This window comes from Epinephelus lanceolatus, chromosome 7 (assembly GCF_041903045.1).
Source record: "Epinephelus lanceolatus isolate andai-2023 chromosome 7, ASM4190304v1, whole genome shotgun sequence".
Taxonomy (NCBI): Eukaryota; Metazoa; Chordata; class Actinopteri; order Perciformes; family Serranidae; genus Epinephelus; species Epinephelus lanceolatus.
In genome coordinates, this window is record NC_135740.1 from 18430045 (window position 1) to 18443287 (window position 13243).

Consider the following 13243-nt stretch of genomic DNA (forward strand, 5'->3'; position numbering starts at 1 on the left):
CTGGATCTGACAGCGTGCGAGTAACACATAGGCTAGCTGCACTTAACATTTGAGGAGCTTCATTTCAAAATGCCATGTATCAACCTCGGGAAAATGTTACCTGAAATGTATTACTTGAGATCAATCTCTTAAAAAAAAGGAATACTTGAAAAGAGTTTTACTTCTAAATGCTGCACATTGATTCTGGGATAAAAACCAAAGAATTTCATCCATAATACTTTTTTTATTACCTAATTTTCCTCATCTCTTTTACATTTTGCCAATCTGTCATCAGCCATCCACTCAGCTACGAACATATACTGTTTATTTCAAGGAGAGATAGACTATTTGCCATTACCAGCAACATACATATACTCAACTGTACACAGCTACAATGTGAGGTACTTTCACTATTTCAGAGGCAAATATAGAACTTTTTTTATGGTTGTTACATTATTAAAGGTACAATATGCTGGATTTTCCTAACAAACAATGGCCTCATACAAAAGTAATCCCTCCAAGTCATTACTTATGACCTATAGGAAGTGTGTGTCGGTGTATTGATCTGCAGAGACTCTGCCCTCTGCCTGTATTTTCCTATTTTCCTCTTGTTTTGCTGCAGTCGGGATGTTCCTGAGCACAGCACACAGGCGAGGTCAGGACTTTATTAAAAGACAGCGACCAGGAGACAGACCGAAAACAACAGGCATCCAAGATGAACCTACGAAAAATGTGGACAGCACCGAAAAACGCAAATATAGCAAATGGAAGTGAATCTGGGGTTGGCTATCGCTGGTGATACTCTTAACAAACAGTAACCAACAATTCCAGTGTAGTATAGCTTTATTTTTTATATATATCAAAGATGAAGTGATATTATAAATTATTTTTTTCATTGTCCATTATTCTGTTAATCCCTTTCTGACTTAGTAAAGTATCATTTGTTTAATCAGACATCATGAAATAGTGAAAAATATCCATTGTAATTTCCTGGAGTCCAAAGCAACAACTTCAAATGTATTCCCTTGTCTGATCAACAATCCAAAGCTCAAAGATCAGTTTGCAATGATATGAAACAAAGAAAGGCGGTAAATCATCACAACATAGAAGCTGCCACCAGAGAATGGTTTGCTCTTCTGTTGAAAAAATAATTAATCAATTAAGGGACGTGTATTGGCAGAAATGAAAAATAAAATTGACAACCGTGTTTTCAATAGTATTTAATCACCTAACACTAGGTTTTCTTTAACTTAGAGGGAGCCATTTATATCTACACAAGGAGCAGATTCTCTCCCAAGGAGACCACCATATTGTTCTACAGTAGCCCAGAATGGACAAACCAAACACTAGCTCTAAACTGGGCCATTTGGATTTTTGAGTTTTCACGTTGGCCACTCTGCAGGCTTGGCATACAGGAGAAGTTTCAGTTGGTTGCAATCTGCAACTTCACCACTAGATGCCACTTAATACTACACACTGGACCTTTAATGCATCAGTGATAAGACGCTAATGATATAAGAAAATACAACAACATTGACAAAGGCTGTTCTGCCTGCGTAAGGAAAAGCGGCCCACGTCATCTCTTTTCCCATTGTCCAATCTGATGATTTGAGAGGCTTGCCCTCTGTGGTGGTCATGACAACAAGTTTACAGTTGGTAAACAATGGATGAGAGACTGGTGGTAGCAGTTGCTGGATATCCAGAGCTATATGGCCCGATGAAAGATGACAGGTTGTCAAACTGCCCCAGAGTCATCCTCAAATATGCCCGGAAATGGTCATCATAGGGGTGAAGCTCCTGGACCAACTGGTGGTACTCCCTGTGATCCACTCTCTTTTATAGGGTCTCACGTACCCACACAGATCTCCATTTCTCTGTGCCCAACAAACTATTCGCTGACAGCCTCTCACCCTCCACCAGAGCTACAGCAGGTACCCTCTGCCTGTTCATTCTAGTAGCAATTAATGTGAAAAAATAAACAATAGATTGATTACGATAAGGTTAGTGTTAAGAGGTAATGGGTGGTTGCCTGGCAACAATAAAAAGGCCCAGCAAGTGTTTTTTACTAGTGGCATTCAATTATATATATATGTATAAAAAAAAGGCAGTGTACTGTGCCTGATGTTTCAACCTAAAAAATGCTTTCTGTGTGATCAGGGCCTACAGTCAGTGAGTACTATCATTTAGAACCTTAAAGGAGAAGCGTGGTATTTTGCACACTGAGCCCCATTTCTGTGTTGTTTATGATGAAATAGAGTGATGAATCCTCATTTTCTTTCCCCTGCCTGGCTTAACACTGCTGCCTATGGCCATGTGTGAACCTGTCCTAAAACCACCCTAAACGTTTGTTTTCAAAGCCATGAAACTCACCAAGTGGTCAGTGGTGTTCGTTGATGTTCTGACATAACAACCGTAGCAAACTATGGTTTCCATCTGTGTTCTCGCTATTCATCTTGATTGTGGAACTATTTTTTCAGCTGCCTCACACCCGTGTGTAAACTTCCGCTTGATCGTTCATTTAACCCTGAAGCGCTACACTCTCCAGCCCACTTGATGGCGATAATGCTCCTTTACGTGGGTGTCGCCAACCGGCAGGAAACCATTGCAGTGTAATGGGACACAGAAAAGAAGCAGAAGAAGAAGGCTGGCGTTGTGTTCAAAGGCATCGTACTGCGAAGGTTGTTTACAAGCAAGTAATCCATCGTGCAGTTGTTTAAACTTATTACAAAACTTTTTTGTTCGTTCTCGTTCTTCCTCCAGGAGCGCACACAGCACTGTTGAGCCGGCCCATTCGCTGAGCTAAAAGACTACAATGACTACAACCTTGTCATAAACAACCCCCTTTACGTTTCCGGTGGCGGATTACTACCAACGGACAATGAGGCTTCTATAGAAAACCAATGGATTACACAAAATGTCAAATAAATCATCACGGAAACCACAGTTTGCTACAATTTTTATGACAGAACGTCAATGAACACCACTGACCACTCGGTGAGTTTCATGGCTTTGAAAACAAACATTAAGGGTGGTTTTAGGACAGGTTCACACATGACCATAGACAGCACTGTTAAACCAGGCAGGGGAAAACCAAATTCTCCGAAAAGGAGCAATCGTCAAAATTTTGTGTAGTGTAGAAACAGCCAACTACCCCTATTGTCTCCAACTGGTATTATCTTTGACACCGCTGTCGCAAAGACAACTGGATCGCTCTCAGTTTTCCTACAACTACCAACAAAGCAGGACAAAAGTGTGAGTTAATTCATTCAATTAGCCCATTATGATGACATGAAAGCAGATTGAAGTGGTGCCCAGCCTGACTGGATCACCAGTCAGCTTACATTTTCCCGTGAGATTTCGTACTAAGTGGCAGATAGAATTGCAAAGTAAAAGTGAGGCTTGTAGGGAACCAATCTAAACACCAATATGCTACAGCTATTCTATTCTGCAATTAACATTTACTTCATAACGATTTATTAAAGCAAATAAACTTTTCTCTTGCCAGTTTAAGTAACATTTTAAATACAGGACTTTTACTTGCCGCAAAGTTTGTTCACAGGTTCATTGTTTTATTCAAAAGAATATGTATATTACTTATACCACTGGCCATTACTGAACTTGCACCACAATACCTTTAACCACTGTAACGTTAATGTACCTAACCTTCCTGGGAGCAGGTGGTAAATATACTGTATTCATGAAGATTAGATCTCTGTACACTTATGTTGCAAATGTGCTTGTTTTACAGTATAATCTTAAAACATTGCTAACAACTTGAGAGATGTCTGCTAATGTGCTCTCCTTTCACAGCAGTAATCATTTTGTAACATTTTACACAGTTTTTAAAAATCCTGAGTGTCACTTCTTAAATTCATTTTCAAATCTGGTGAACCATTTAATTAACACCAGAGATGTACAAACACACCTGCCTTCACTAGCACATGTTCAAGCCTCCAAGAAATATCTGGGTGAGGAAGTCGTTTAAAAAAAAAAACATGATAGATTACACTTCTACAAATAACATAATGTAAAAAAGAATGGTGCAAACGTATGGACTCAAAATATATAAATTGGGATTAAATGCCTATATGTAACGACCTTCACTGACTACATGGGTAAAAAGTGTCATATAACAGGAATAAGTGAGACATGTATTTGTCACATCACAACTCAATACTCTCCTGGACATTTGACATGCAAATAGATACAGTTACTATGTTAATGGAATGAATGGATTTTTCTGTCACACAACCCACCTGATTCAATGACACTTTAATTAACTAATATTTTCTGAATGCGTAGGTGCTGTATGAGCAAGCTCTCTGTTCTGATTTATGCTGCAATTACAGTATATTCCAGCAGAAATGCATTTCTCAGAAACCCGGTTCAACATATTTTGACATTGCCTTAATGTGATCCATTTCTGCCTCTGACTGCATTCATCTAAGGGGAGTTTCAAAATAAACAGGGGCCAGTGGACAACGCACGTATGTGTTTAAATCTCTATTTTGCCTCTCAGCGTCTGTTTGTGAGACGTCCAATCTATTTGTCTGAACACATTCTTGGAGAGATGTCAGAGCGGTATTGACAGAGACCAATCGGGAGGCGAGTGCACATATTGTTCACTCTGCACACATCCTGCTCATTCAATTCTGGGAAATTGCTCTGCCTCAAAAAAGGTTGTCATTATTTTGTCACTCAGCGTCCCAGGTGACATTTACAGCAAATAACCTCACCGGCTAAAAGAAACACCACAGAGGAAATATGAAGTCGTGTTTTCAACTAAAGGAAAAGTGTCAGAGGAACCAGAAGTATTGTCTGTAATACAATGAATGTAGTATAATTGAAACATTTATTATATATCTGTGTATATAAAAGATTTACCTGAGATAAGAAAATGACTTGCACTGTGCTTAAATTTTAACTGAGCATATAAACTTCAAATGCACATTACATATGTCTCAGTGGAGAATTTAACGTTCATCTTTAACTTAGCTGAGCTCTGTGTAAAGATTTGATCTCCATTTCCTCTTTTAACACAAACCACGTTTTCATGGCATTGCTGTGGTGTGAAGAAAAAAAAAACAGAACACACTGTAGGATGTACCCAAGGCCATGTGATTATTTTCATCCTACATAGCAAGTTTTACAGGTGCTGCTAACTTTGAGCGGATGACGTCTTTCATAAAAATAACGACGGATTCCTTTTGAGTGCTGCGCTCATGAGTCCTGTACTGTACCTGCCAAAATGACAGATGGCTGCATTACTCATCAAGCCAATTCAAAAAAAAAAAAAAAAGAAGCAGCCTTGAATTTGATGCAGGATAGTGGTAAAGGTAGACGAGAGGCTTACCTGACTTCTTCTTCCTCTGTTATCTCCACGAACACACTCACACTTCTTTCATAAGGTTATATTTTGCAGAGGATATTAACACAGTTTGTATCCTCAGCTCCCGGATGTGAATATAAACATGAATTAAATTATTCTGAATAGTATCACAGAAGGTGAACTCGCACAGATCACATAAATTCTGCCGCTGAAAATGCCTCACATCCCACTTAATATTGACATTGGGGGATTTCTAGCTGAGATAATGAGTTTCTCCGAGCCATTACAAACTGAACACAGCACTCACAACTCTTAAACTGAATACATCACATCAGAATATTAATGGAAATTGGAAACGCTGACCCCAGCCGAAGAGCTTAACCACATGGTGCAGGTCAACAGGCACTGATGTTACAGACCTCGTTCATCAAAGGAAATACTTGAGCCTCCTTTTGGGGCGAGTCTCTCCTGGTGTGAGTCCTCTCCATGTCACTGTAATAGATGGCAGCCTTACCGATTAAGCCGTTTCAACAGCACATTCTTGAGTTGGATGGTGGATCATATTTCTGCTCTATTATGCCCTCATACAGTATGGTGCTCCACTGAGACAGAGTGCTGTACATAACAGATTCAGTTTGGTCTGCAGACGAAAGAAATTAAGATGCTTTTTTCCCATTGTTTCAAGGAGCACATAAAATATATAAAAAGGAACATTTTGTAAAAATTAGATTAATGAAAATTAATTCAAAGGTTCTTTTTATGTCCCTTTTAAACAGCACAAAAACAAACATGCATATAAACACGATTTTGATCTGATAACGTGTTTCATGAGTTAACTACAAAAAAGAATGACTCATTACTTCTATTTAGGGCCTCACAGACACAAAAACATGGTTAAATATTTTTTCCATCTGCTTTTTATCTGTTATTAAATGTTGACAATAGTTTTTATCCTTTCCAAATCCCCAAAAGGTATCTGAAATGATTGAATGTTATTGGAGTTTTATACGAGTGTGTTCTTTAGAGGTCTAACAGCAAGTGATCCAAAACAGGTAACGTCACATTTAGATAACATTCTGGTCTTTGTCTGTGATTGACTACTTGGCCATTTAAAGAATGATTAAAACTTCAATTAGCAGCCCAGGCTATTAACTGCTTATATCACTACACTCAACAGGCATCTATTAGGACAGGCCTTTAATTCATTTGACACAAAACTGTTGCTTATCAAAGACAGGAAATACAATGAAACTGTTTTATTAAAACCAGTATGAATATTACTTGTATAAAAAGTAGGCTTCGAGTAACATATCAATTATTAATCATTCATTTGAGAGACAGTGCAGCAGAGAGAGAGTGCCTTGTTTTACGGCACCAGGCATACCGACACAACACCAATACTTATAATTTGGATTCATTTTCATGAAAAACCCTTTTGATTCTTTTGATGGAATATGAAGGAATATGAACATCTTCCTCGGTAATGGAGGAATGGACACATGTTCTGACTATATGATTGCTTCAGAGGTAGGGAGTCACCACTTTTTTTTTTTTTTTTTCTTGTTTACCCGGCAGGTAAATCTCAGTGAATTCCTGCCTTTTTTGCTGCTCATGGCTCCAGTAAAATGAACTGAACGACTGGACTGAGAATCTAACTGAGCTAACGATACGTAGCATCTTCAAAAGTTTAAACATTTACATTTGTAAGTGCGAGCTAAGCGGCTAACTAATGTTAGCTCAAGCAACCTGTTTTATTCATACAAAGAACTTCTATAAAAATGAAGTTCTTGGCAACCAGACTGTGCATCTAATTGAGACAGGCGTTTATTTGTCAAAATGTGTAGCCACGCCTTTTAATTGAATTTTAATAGTGCTTCAGAAAAATAAGAAAAATAGTTAACTTTGCACTTATTCTGTAGGACCCCAAACAATGAGGAAGTAAAAAGAAAGTAATCTGCTAGAAATGGACTTTCATTTTAAAATAAAAAAAAAACAAAAAAAAACAAACTATTACTTAAAACTTTTGTGTAAAGAAAAGAGACAAAACATTACAGTGGTTAAATAAGGAACATTAGCCGCCCTCCCCCAGCCCTCCATACAGATGTATGGGAGAGAAAAGAAAAAACAAAACACAAATTAGTGTACTTATTTTCATAGGTTTATACTGTCATCTGTTTATTAATACATTGTATTTTGATAAGTATATAAAGACTAATGTGTAACTAAAAATATAAGTCACTGAGGGTTCCCATATCTGTTTAAACCAACTTGCTCTCCCTGACATTTCATATTGTATTTTCTCTGTATATAAAGTAAAGAACTCTGTGAGCCGGGTTTCAGAACATCGGAATATCTCTTTGTTCCAGACCTGTAGAAAGATTTTCTTTGCAATGCCCATTCCATACTAGATCGACAGACTTTTCCAATGACTTAGAGTTTACAGCTGCTGCAACCAGCCCAATGTCTGCTCCTTGATTAGGAGGAAGAGCATGTCTGATAAATATACTCTTTTCTCTTATTGTTGCTTTACTTTCCTAATTTTCCAGCACCATTAGAAGAGTAGTAAAACATATAGTTGTGTATTCTTCTGTATAAGAACATGCAGAGAGTGAACGTTATATAAACATTATATTTAAGTGTCTGTCATGGCCAAGCATATTTGCTCCAGGCTCTGAGGAACCCATTTAATTCATGTTGCACTTGCTTGGTTATCTCTAATAGTTCTGGAAAACATTTGAAAATTAAATAATGAAAAAATATAATAAAAAGGTAGAAACAGGAAAAAACAGGCTCAAACTTCATTTGCAGTCAGTGTATGGATGCATTAACACAAATGTATTATTGTTGAATCAAAATATAAATTAATTTCTCATTCAACACATAATAAATTGACTTTTTTTCCGAGGGAGGAAAACATCCTAAGCAGGTTACCCCATCAAACCATAGTTTCACTACAATTAAAGTAATTTTGTTCATAAAATAGGACCCATCAACAGATTAACCGAGCGTGCATCTGAGAATAGGGCTTCTCAGTAAATATGGTTTACAGCAGAGAATCAGAAAACTCCGGGACAACTAATTCAGCCCCTCAATTACTTCACCGTACCACATCTTCATCCAGAAGTAAACAAGCTTCACAATTTTCTGTAAGCCTGTGCAGAGAGGTTGTCTTAGAAGACTTGGACCTCCCAGCAATCATGAAAAATAAGGCAGTAAAAATAGTTCAAAGAGCCATAACAGCAGTTCTCAGAAAATCCCTTTCATCATTTATCTGCTGAACCTCTCCATCAGCAGAAAAGTGCTTCGGCGGCACTGTACCATCATCACAAACAAAGACAGATTTAGCCTAAAAAGAAGGGAAAAAAACAAAAACAAAAAAACCTGTGCCTTCACCGGCAGAGTTACATACTCACTCGCCAGGAACGGTAATGACAATTCTGCAAAATTCACCCGCGATGGATGTTGATTAAGTGCTGTCATGGTAACAATAGTATGTGATCAGCTTTGCTCGACGCCTTAAGCGTTTCATGTTGTCATCACCTGGAGCGTTGGATTAGTAAAAGCCTTAAGTGTAGGTTGTCTGAGAATGCCTGTGTGACATATTGTTAAATGTCTGCCAGCTATTGAGCTTGTGGGGTATCATCTGTAGCCCACAAACGGGGCTGAAATTGATGAATGATGCAGCTTGAAAGGACTTGTTTAGAGTTCAGCGAGACAAGCTGTCCCAAATAGATTCAGAAGATCACATGTCAGCAGGATACGGAGATATTCTTACTGGACCAAGGTTGTATGTGTCAGAGAAATTTTATCCAGCTTCCTGATGGAGTTCATTTTTCTCCCTCATGCGTCTGCTCCGCACCCCCTTTATAGGACTGGGGGATTTATGAGACTGGATGACATATGAGGACATAAGTAACAGTGGTATTTTATATTGCATATAAGCAAACACAGACCAGACAAAGGCTTTGTGTGTGTGTGTATCTGTGTGGGTGTGTTTAAGGTCTAGACGACAGTGCAGTGCAGTGCAGTGAGACTAAGCTAATTAAAAAAGAAAAAGAAAAAATAGGTGGTTGGCTGCTGTAATGGGTATAAACAAATACCTGTACACAGACAGTGTGACACAATCCAAAAAACAGTAAAAATTGCTTTATAAAACTTGTTATTTCACTATATGACATGGCACAAACTTGACTCAGGGCTCTGACTTTGTGTCCATACAATTTGTCGGTGACATTTTCTGCATCTCTCCTATATGATACATTGGATATTTTTAACTTAGACTTATTTTATTGTGTGGGCTGCATATCTCTGAGTCACATAGGTGACCCTATCTGATACAAAAGTTTGTCTGCATGCTGTATTGTATTACTAACTACGTAATAAATGGTTTATAATAGGGATGGGCAATGTATCAGTATTATACGAATACTGTGATATGAGACTAGATATCATGTTTGATTTTGGATATGAAATTATCGTTAGTGTTTTCTTTTCCTGGTTTTAAAGGCTGCATTACAGTTAAGTGATGTCACTTTCAGAATTTCACAATGAAAGGAAAGCATATGTATCCGCATGCAGCTGTCTCAAGAAAAAGCACCACACCCAGTGTCTTTTTTCAGAACGCGCCTGCTTTTCCATGCGGTGGCTCCATGTGCTTCCTGTTTAAAATTTCTGAACTTCTCAGAGAGGCGCTGGTTTCGTCCAAGCGGAAACCTCCAGGGCTGAAAAATGACGCCTACGCAAAAGTGGCAAAACCTGCAGTTCTTTAAATGGCCACTTGAGGCTGGCTCCAGCAGCCAGTCCATGCCCATAGACCCCCATGTTAAAATGCCCAACTTTACAGCAGAAATAAACATGTTTACAGCCTGGTACAAGAAACAGTTTTGATCTCTATGGCTGATTTCCCAACCCATGTCAACTGCACATGGGGTGAATTTTTAAATAACTCATCGGTTTACTTTTGATTAAGGCTTAAAGCAGGGAGAGGCAACCTGTGACTCTGGAGCCACATGTAGCTCTTTAGCCCTTCTTCAGATGCTCCCTGTGGCTTTGCCAATAAAAAAAAAAATCAAATGGAAATGAATAATAATCTTTGTTTATCATTGTTGTAGGCCTAAAGAAATTATGCACCTGTGCACCAAAAAAAAAAAAAAAAAAGTTTAAACATTACGTCAACTCCAAATTTTGTCAAACCTCAAGGGCGGTGGCTTCCTAACCAGGCTACCTATGGAATCCAAATCCAAAAAAATAAAGTCTCTGAGGAGAATAGAGAATCTAACAGTGTGAGGATAGCTTAATTTGCTTTTACCGCCAACTCTGCAAAGTTAAAGTTCCAAATAATCATAAATTGCCCACTGCAGAATAGCCACCTTGTGGTAAAACCTATTAATGAATGCTCATTTAGACCTACTGCTAATGTTGACTGGCTAATGTAGATTTAATAGTCTGTGTAACCTTCATTATGATGCTAAAATATATTTTGTGGCTCCATACAGATCTTGTTTTTATTATTTTAGGCCAAAAATGGCTCTTTTGATAGTAAAGGTTGCCAAACCCTGGCTTAAAGTTATGCATAATTAAGGGTGGTCCATTTTCAGTGGCAGGCTGTCTGCCCTATAGTGTCCTCGGCCTCTAAGTCAGATCCACCCCACGCTCCTCCACTGTCCCAGCCTCTCGCCCAAATATATGGTAACTTCTGGCTCCAAAAAAGATGGGGATGGCTGAGATGCTGACTTCATAACAAGATTCGACAAACCAATGGGTGACGTCTTGATAGCTATGTCCATTATTTTTACAGTCTATGGCAGGAATAATCAACTTGCATTGCCCAGGGGCCACTTTTGCAAAATGACAGAAAGCCAAGGGCCAGTCGCAGTGGCCCCTCACAGGTCAGGTGTATGCAGTGGCATTTCTAGGACTTTAAGACATTCAGGGCTTAGCCCAGACCTTAGTCAGGGGGTCCAAGGGAACCCACTTGGCACTGTTTGTTTAAATAATTAAGCTGTACTTTGGTGTTTTTTAATGCACTCCAGTACCTTAATTACAGTAGAAGTACAAAAAAACCAAGTGTGAATCATTTTATTTTCTTTGTGAATTAAAAAATGGTTGGGGACCCACCTAGCAATCCATCAGGGGGCCAGATTTGGCCCATGGGCCGTAAACTGAGTATCACTGGTTTTTCATTGCTGCTCCTTAAGCTACTGTCTACATTGAGCTGTAGGACAAACTATCACAACAAAAAGAGTAAAGCCCATTCGTGGGAGCAGCTCAGCCGGACACTGGCAAGTGTTATGCTTTAATCACTGTACTCATTGTAAGTTTGTTGCTAACTGCACAGTCAATCTCTGTTACCATTGACTTTAGCTAACATTAATGTCAAGATATTGTTGTCATAGAAACAAAACCCACATGTAGTGCATTATTTTAAAGAGTGCTTGGAGAGCTTTTTTTATGAAGAGCTGGGATGAAGCGCTCCCCAACGCCTTGCCACCCTGCCACCGTTTTTCCTCTCAAGAAAAATACTATGCTACTGCTATTAACAAACAACATGCTGGTTGATTACCCTTTACTGATGACTGTTGATGACTTGATTTCATCAGTAATTCAACAGCCAGAAAGTTTTTTTTTTCACAACCTGGCAACCCAAAAGCTGATCTTATTAATACCTTATTGACAATTTACCAACAAAATAATAAAATCAGTAAGTCTAATACTGGTGTGTCTATTATTTGTTTTCTTTTCCATATATGTAAATGACATTGCCAAAATGTCTCATAAAACAAGTAAAGTAGTATTCAACTGAAGATCTGTTATGCATTTTGTATCAAACAGTAGTACATGTTCTGATCACTCAATGTACCATGGCAACAGAAAATACTTGTTTCTGATTGGTCAACGGCTTAACCATTTCTCTAAATCTGCATGCAGCTAATATCACATTGCACTTAACATTAGCAACATTCCAGTTTTTACATGTCATACATATTATCTGTGTCAATCAGCTAACTCACTGGTTTAACTTAAAGGAATATTTAACCCACAAAATGGTCAATGAGCAGTCTTTCTAGCGTGCTTCCACAGTGAATGAAAAATTTTTAAAAAAATGGAGGAAATTCTTGACGAATTGGACGAAAGCAAACAGCAAAACTATGTCAAAACATCAGTTCACAAACTCTAACGCAACTCGTGCAGTGTAATCCAAGTGTCATTAATGCAGTCGGAAGCTCAGTACTTCCCAAACTCATGCATTTTCAGGAAAACATTACTAGGCCTATTAAAAACATCTCCACGTAGCAGTCTCATGCACAGATGAGTAGCATGCCTGGGAAAGAAACTGCGTTTGAACTCTATTTAATAGAAAGCACAAGCAGAGTTCAAATGCACACGCTCGCACAGGCATGCTACTCATGTGCAGCAGTTTTAAATAGTATAGTTCTGGTGAAAATTATGTGTTTGGGAAGTGCTGAGCATACGACTAGCTGACTGAGACTTGGATTATACTGAGTGTGTGAGTGAGTTTGTAAACTGATGTTTTGATGTAGGTTTGCTGTTGTTTAAAGGTATAATATGTAGTTTTTCCACATAAAAATTTCTAAAAACAACTAAACCGATATTATATATTTTGTTTAGTTGTGTACTTTGATTATCAGAAATGTTTCCAACAATTTTTCAAACCCAGATAAATATGAAATATTAATAACAGTTACGGACCGTGTCATTAGGTCGCAATGGTGGCGTAACTCCAGTTACCATAGACATTAAATGAAGGAGAAGAAGAAGAAGCAGACCGGCTGAGACGTCAGAGAATGAATGTTACTGTTGCTAGGCTAAGCTAACTCATCATGGATCATGGTTATGCATTGACTGTTGCTGCACCTTCTGACACCGAAGCTGTCCCGGTAAACAACCCGGTAAAACGGAAACGTACTGGTCAAC